The sequence below is a fragment of the Nelumbo lutea genome, chromosome 7 (genome assembly GCF_056320005.1).
Source record: "Nelumbo lutea isolate HS-2025 chromosome 7, American lotus-T2T, whole genome shotgun sequence".
In the NCBI taxonomy this organism is placed as follows: Eukaryota; Viridiplantae; Streptophyta; class Magnoliopsida; order Proteales; family Nelumbonaceae; genus Nelumbo; species Nelumbo lutea.
The window spans coordinates 14571155-14578865 of record NC_142690.1 but is presented as its reverse complement, the minus strand read 5'-3'; positions in this window follow the sequence as shown (position 1 = coordinate 14578865).

The window sequence follows — 7711 nt, the reverse complement described above, 5'->3', positions numbered from 1 at the left end:
TAAATAGTGTTATCAAATAATCGTGTTTCCCCATTATATAATACCATTTTTCACATACACATTCACAAAATACAAACACCATTTTAATAAATGTTTTGTATGATAGTTGAAAAACAAGAAAGCTGGTTGAAAATTACTATTTATATGTTTTTCTTTCTTATGATTAGCGCTATATTAAATATCATTAAGGCTGCATTTCTTTGTGGTGTACATCATGGTTTTTAAAAACGAATCAGTGATCGAACCGGTCAGGAATTCGATTACCAGTTCGAACGGTCCGATCATTCGACCCGAATGACCGATCCATTCTGATGAAAAAATTAAAAATTTGAAAAACGGTCAAAACCATTCTAACGGTTCGAACGATTAATTGGCCGGTTCAATGATTTGCTGACCAAAATCAACGGTTTTGGAGGAAAAAAACGATTTTAAAGAAAAACGATTTCAGTGTAATATTACACTCCAGTCCAGTTTTAAGGCTGTTTGGGTGGAATGTAAAAGAATGGTGTAAAATGTCCCTTTTAGGGACTTTTACATCAGTAATCTATGTAACATGGCCATAAACAAACTATTAGAACTAATGAGATGTGGAGGTAGGTGCTTGCATAGAACTGATTTTTTCTCTTCAGCTGAAAAATAATGACCGTCAAACCATTTCGTCATCGTCAGCTAGAAGTGAGATGAGCACTTTGCTTGCATCAATTCCTTCCTTATACCCAAAATGCAAGGATGACACCCACGGTAGGACACGAGCAAACAGTAATTCCCTCTACGACATGGGTTGCACAGATGGAGCTTCTGAACCTCTTGCCATCTCGCCAGTAGCCTTTAAGCTTTGCATTATGTGATCTACAAGAAGAGGGATGGTGATTTACATCGATTGGTACTCTCCAAATGTGAGCAAAAGGGCAATGTTGGTTTTACATCGATTATCCAAACACATACGAATGTAAATAGGTGTAAAAACCGGTTTGCTTTTTAAACCAATAGATCTAGCCATTCTTAAACTCCATCAGTTTTTGTATTTACACCGCAAACAAATGCAGCCTAAGTGACATGTTAAATAGTGAATAAATACTTTAGACTCATTAGGGAAAGAGCACAAATACAACTATGTAATTAAAAATACATACAAAATACAAGGTTTTGCACTCTACATATTTGTATTCATATTCCTTCAAGACTCAATTTGGAAGAAATATAAATACAAATATATAGAGTGCAAAACCATGTATTTTGTATACATTTATTCTGGACATATTTGTATTTGTACTCTTCCCAAGCTAAACCTCAGTATTGAGATAAACATTAAAATGAAGCATTTCCTACATATAACTCTCATGGACAAACATTTATGCACAACCATTTTTTTCCAATTTTCAAAGTATAAATGCAACACCCATACAACACCACGATACCAAACATCATCACAATCAAGATCAAATCAGTCCCCCACAACGTCCCACTACGCGTCCCCGCCATGTATTGGGAACTTCTCCCGATGATGATATCATCATTTCTGATATTATCAAAAGGAGATATTCTCAATACATGGCGGGGATGTGCTGTGGGACGTTGTGGGGGGCTAATTTGAAGTCATCACAATCTCTCACCACTTTATGTTTTTATCCATGTTGGCAAATGGCATGGCATACCAAGTATGGACCTGCTGTAATTAATATCTTCTTTGCTGTCGCATAGAGATGATTTGAAATATTTTTTATGAATTGGGATCTGCTCCTCATAGAGGGTGCCTCACAGTCACATCCTTACCCTATATTGAAAACATCTCCCCATGAATAATAAATAGAAGTATGGGAGATTTTCCCGAACTAGGGACATGTTAAATTGGTGTGAGACAAGTTCTGTGAGGAGCAGATCCGAACAGTCCACCCCCATTGTTTTCAAAACCGGACCAAATCGGACCAGATAGTCGATCGGAAAAATCAGGAATCAGCCACTTGGCCAGTTTCGTTTTCCTCCAAATTTGCTTTTTCCCCCAAAACCATTGATTTTGGTTAACAAATCGTTGAACCAGTTGGTTAACTATTTGAATGGTTTTTATTGTTTTTCAATTTTTTTATTTTTTCGTCAGAACAAGTCGGTTGTTCAGATCGAACGGTCGGACCATTCGAACCGATAACTGGATCCATGACCGGTTCGATCACCGGTTCATCTTTAAAAACCATAGTCCATCCCCATCCCCTTACCCCCAATTTTGGCAGTGCTTAAGATGATTTAGAATTAAGAACCATGAAGCAAGGTGTGCGGTGTGTGTTGGACTCAATTAGGAGTGGATTCGAGCTCGAGTTCGGCTTGGCTTGGCTCATTTTATATTTTATAAAAATATTTTATTATATATTTTATAAATATTTTATCATAAAAATAATATATATATATATATAAACTTTTTTATTTTATATTTAAAATTTTAAGAATTATAATATTTTTATTATATATATTCGAGCTAGCTCGCGAGGTTCACGAGCTAATCTCTAATAGGTTCGGACTCGGTTCATTTAATAATCGAGCCACTGAATTGGGCTCGAGCTCAACTAAAACCAAGCCGAACCGAGCTCGAGCAGCTCGTGAAAAGCTCGAATCATTGCCACCCCTAGACTCAATGACTCGTTAAAGATGGATTTTCTGGACGGGACGTGTAGATTATCTTTGTTAGATGATCTCTCACGGCTTTATGCCTTTTATCTATGTTGACAGGTGACGTGAAAACCAAGTACGGACCCACTTAAGATTAGACCTATTCATGGGCCGGGTTCGGGCCGGGCTTTCACTTGTCACTAATGAAAATATACTAGGCCCGAGCCCGAGCCCGGCCCTGGTAAAAAGCCCGAAACCTGAGCCTGAGCCCGAAGCCCGACATAATTAAAAAAAAAACAATTTTCCCTATTCAAATTAGAATTAAAAATCCATATAGTATTTTTTTTCTATTTAAATGAACAATGGGCCTACAAGATGGTATTTTTCTCTTTCTTTTATATTTTAAAACACAATTTTACATTCTTAAATCAAAAAATTTATTCAAATGGACATAATCACATAACTAATTTTAAGTTTAATATTAGGTCGGGCCGGGCCGAGTTCGGGTCGGGCTCGGACTGAGCTATTTTGACAAAACCCTAACTCAGCTCGAATTTATTGCGGACCGATCTTTTTGGCCCGAACTTAAACTCGCGGGCCTATAAGCATGTTCAAGCCCATCTGGAGGTCGGGCCAGGCCGGCCCATCGGGCCACCCAGCCCATGAATAGGTCTACTTAAAATGTGCTTTGCTGTCGCATGAAGGGTAGTGAAGATTAATTAGGATGGAGCTAAGGATGAAGCTCAAATCCGACGGTCGAGTCTCCATGTTTTCAACTACAGAGAAAGGAAAGACTAAAGAGAACTGAACTGAATGGCTGGTTTTGCCTTTAAGCAATAACTCATTCAATTCAGCCATTTCAGATTTATTAAACTTCCCCAAACGTTAGAGAAAATGTTTACAAAACTGACCTGAAATGAATGGCCTATTCTAATTTAAAAATAAAAAATGATAAAATCTATTGTCTGAATTGATGGTTCGACCACCCAAATCAATGGATCATTGACTACTCCAGATAGTTTTTAGGTCAAACAGTCAAACCATGCATCGGAGTCGAGTTCTTTAAAACAAATTGGAGCTTTATTCATTTTGAAGACCATTGAAGCCCATGTTTTTGGACCCAATTTTTTATGGAGTTCTTAGGGCTCATAATTATTAAAATATATTAAAAAGCAACAAAAAGATTATAATATATTGGCAAGGAACCTGCTTTGCATGTGGTATCAACAGTAGATAGAGAAGATTAGTCTGCTTCTTATGCAATATATTAATCATATTATGTCACATATATTATATAGTATTTGATGAGGGCAGATTTGGCCCTCCAATGAAATTGCGACATGTGGCACCTCATGACAACTAGGCAAACACTTAGGCAATAACTTACCAAGTTGGTGTCCCACCCGGGCACCGGTCTGGCCGGCCTGGCATGGCCTGGCGCGACCTGCACACTGCCTACACGCGGCCTGCACGCTGCCTGGCGCGGCCTGTTCGACCTGGCCGACCTGAATCAGCCTGGCACATGATTCGACCTGGCCGACCTAACCGCCCATAAGACGCCCATACCCCACGAGCTCGGTAGCTCACCAAGGAGCTCGTCAAGGAGCTCGATAGCTCACCAAGGAGCTCGTCAAGGAGCTCGATAGCTCACCAAAGAGCTTGCCAAGGAGCCAGGCAGCTCGGCAGAGATCGCCACAAGCAGCTCGGCATAGCTCCCCCGGGCAGCTCGCCACTTGTAAGGTAGCTCGGTACAGAAGAGTAGTTTGGCATATCGTAGGAAGATCTCCTACCTGACAACCTGGCCTAGACACCGACCCGTCGACTGACACAGGCACCGACCTGACAACCTGGTCCAAGCGCCGACCTGGCCGCCTGACACAAGCGCCAGCCTAATAACCTCGAGGAGTTCACCCCCATACCCCGGTTCTGAAGGGATGTGACGAGTCTTACCGTTTGAGAGCTTTTCACCCACCTAACCCGCAAGGACTCCAGTATATAAAGACCTCACCCCCCAAAGGGGAAGGGGAGGATGGAAAAAATGGAGGTAATCCCTGCTCTCTAGATCTCTCATTTCTCCAATATCATCTTCAAAGCCCCCTACAATCAAAGTGCTAACTTAAGCATCGAAGAGTCCCCACCGGGAAAATACCCTCGGGTCCTCTGATTCAGTTCTCGTAGGTCCCTCAGGTCTCGCCGCCTATAAAGAGGAGGAAAAGGTGAAGTTCTCGTAGGTCCCTCATCTCTCGCCGCCTACAAAGAGGAGGAAAAGATGGAGTTCTCGCAGGTCCCTCAGCTCCCACTGCCTACAAAGGAAAGAATATCACCTCATGCAGAGGGCAATCGGGTTGCGATGCACTAGGGAGCTCCACCATTTTTTGAGTCACAGGCCGCCTAGTAGGGAGCTCGCCACCAAGTAGTTCTCCACCAGGGAGTTCGCCACCAGGCAGTTCTCCACCAGGGAGCTTGCCACCAAGCAGTTCTCCACCAAAGAGTTCGCCACCAAGTAGTTCTCCACCAGGGAGCTCACCACCAGGCAGATATCCACTAGGGAGTTCACCACCAAGTAGCTCTCCACTAGGGAGCTCGTCATCAAGCAGTTCTCCACCAGGGAGCTCGCCACCAGGTAGCTTTCCACCAGGAGCTCGTCACCAGGCAGTTCTCCACCAAGGAGCTTGCCACCAGGTAGTTCTCCACCAAGGAGTTTGCCACCAGGTAGTTATCCACCAGGGAGCTCGCCACCAGGCAGTTCTTCACTAGGGAGTTTGCCACCAAGTATCTCTCCACTAGGGAGCTCGTCATCAGGCAATTCTCTACCAGGGAGCTCACCACCAGGTAGCTCTCCATCAGGGAGCTCGTCACTAGGCAGTTCTCCACCAGGGAGCTCGCCACCAGGCAGTTCTCCACCAGGGAGTTCGCCACCAAGTAGCTCTCCACCAAGAAGATCGTCATCAGGTAGTTCACCAGGGAGCTCGCCACCAAGTAGCTCATCACCAAGGAGTTCGTCACCAAGTAGCTCTCCAGTAGGGAGCTCGTCACCAGGTAGTTCTCCACCAGGTAGCTCACCACCAGGCAATTCGTCACCAGGCACTTCACCACTAGGTCAAATGACGAGGTACTTAGCCAAAAAAATTGATACATCACAAAAAATTGGTACGTGACCAGAAACGGTTACATCAGTATTAGTTCCCACTTGGGGCAGCTTTTGGCTATGCAAGGTGCACCCACCCATCATTCTGTCCAAATAAGAGGTTTTTGTTGGCTTCTTCAAAGCAATTTGGTGATAGGCTGGTAGCAATTCAACCAAAGCTTCAATCCTCTACATAGGTCTAAATGAAACGAGATTTGACTAAGCTCACCACTATTGGGTTCAATTTTTTCAAACCTCCATAGGCCCAAATGGTTGAACCGTTCAGCCTCAGAATCGTTTATGGAATTGGTTTCATCTTATCTCAAATCTGATTCCTAGTTAAAAACTTTTGAAATGGTCAATAACCCATTAATCTGAGTAGTCAAATCATCAATCTGTTTAATGGTTTTGGCCATTTTATTTTAACTATTTTTTAAATTTTTTATCCAAACAACCGTTCATTCAAATCGGACAATCGAACCATCAATCTAGATACCAGTGGCTAAAACGGCTCCAATGTAAATTTTTAAAACATTACTTGGACTTATTCATGTAATCGAAATTCACAAATGAGTAGAGTTAACTTGGCCTATTTATGGCCCTCGTATGCAAGGGGACATCAAAGATTGGCTTTCGCTCCTCGGACTGAAAAAAAAAAAAAAAAAAAAAAAAAAAAAAAAAAAAAAAAAGATAAAAGGTCATAAAAGAAGCATTTATGGGAATCTAAGAAATGGTTTCGACATTTTAGAGAAAAGTTGATAGCAAAAGGAAAATGGCCAACTACGTAAAGAAAATAGCAAATAATCTAAAGAAAAATGCTAAAGAAATGTCTGGTTAGAATGGAGATGTTTAAAATAGAGAAAATTCATGAATAATACACTAAATTTTAGGAGTTGTGTTAAGTGAGTTCCCGAAACTTTAAAATGTCTCTTTAGTACTCTAGACTTTCAATTTGTGTCAGATAAGTCCCAACTGTTAGTTGACCGTCAGTCAATAACGTTACGTGAGTGTAAATAATTTTTTTTAAATTGACAAAATTACCCTTTATGATATTATCATATTTATGTAGCCATTTTGCCCATTGCACTTGTGTTAAAACAGCTGAAGGGAAGAAGGAAAGGGGAAGCAGAAAGGAAGGGGAACAAGGACACCGAAGTTCGCCATCAATGATCTCCCAGGTTCAAGCTCGTCGTCAACGAGCCACTGTTGAAGATCTCCTTTCAGTGTCCACCGTCAACCGTGAACAACTGTTGAAGTTCTCCGTTCGGTCTCCGTCGTCCACCATGAGCCACTATTGAAGCTCCCTGGCGACAACAACTGTGATCCCTGTGATCCCTGTTCAAGCTCCTCCATCCACCATAAACCCGTACTAGAGGAAGAAGGTGGACTCCCTTTGCTTGTTTCTTCTTATGTTTAAGTTCCCATTTTTGTTGCATGTTTGGAAGACTATGTGGTTTGTCCACTTTTGATGCAAAGGGGTGTCTTATTCTTCCTAGCCCACAAATGCCGGTCAACGTGCCGGCCGGTTACCTTATACCAACCGAAGGATTGTAAATGTGGTAAGAGGGGCAAAAAATATGGTTAAAAATCCACAAGTACGAAACAATTGATCTGAAAATCCAACAAAGAAATCATAATCGAAGGGGAAAAATTTTGGTTAAAAAGCGATTTTTTTTACCTTCTACAGCAACGGCAAGGGGGTGTTGTCTTCTCTAGCGATGACCACTGTGTAATATCTTCTTCGGCGACGGTAAGGGACTGATATTACTTTCTTCCCGTTAAACAACCGTATCAGAGAAACCGGATTGAATGCCCAGTTAATCGTCAGCGATGATTTCAAACTACTAGAAAGTGGTCTTCGACTGCGCTTACCCGAACAATCACACCAGCGGCGACCACTGCAACCTCAGAATAAACCCGTTTTTAGATGAGGGTCGTAATGTATTTTTCCAAAGGGTACTGCAGAAGTGCAGAGACACATTTGAA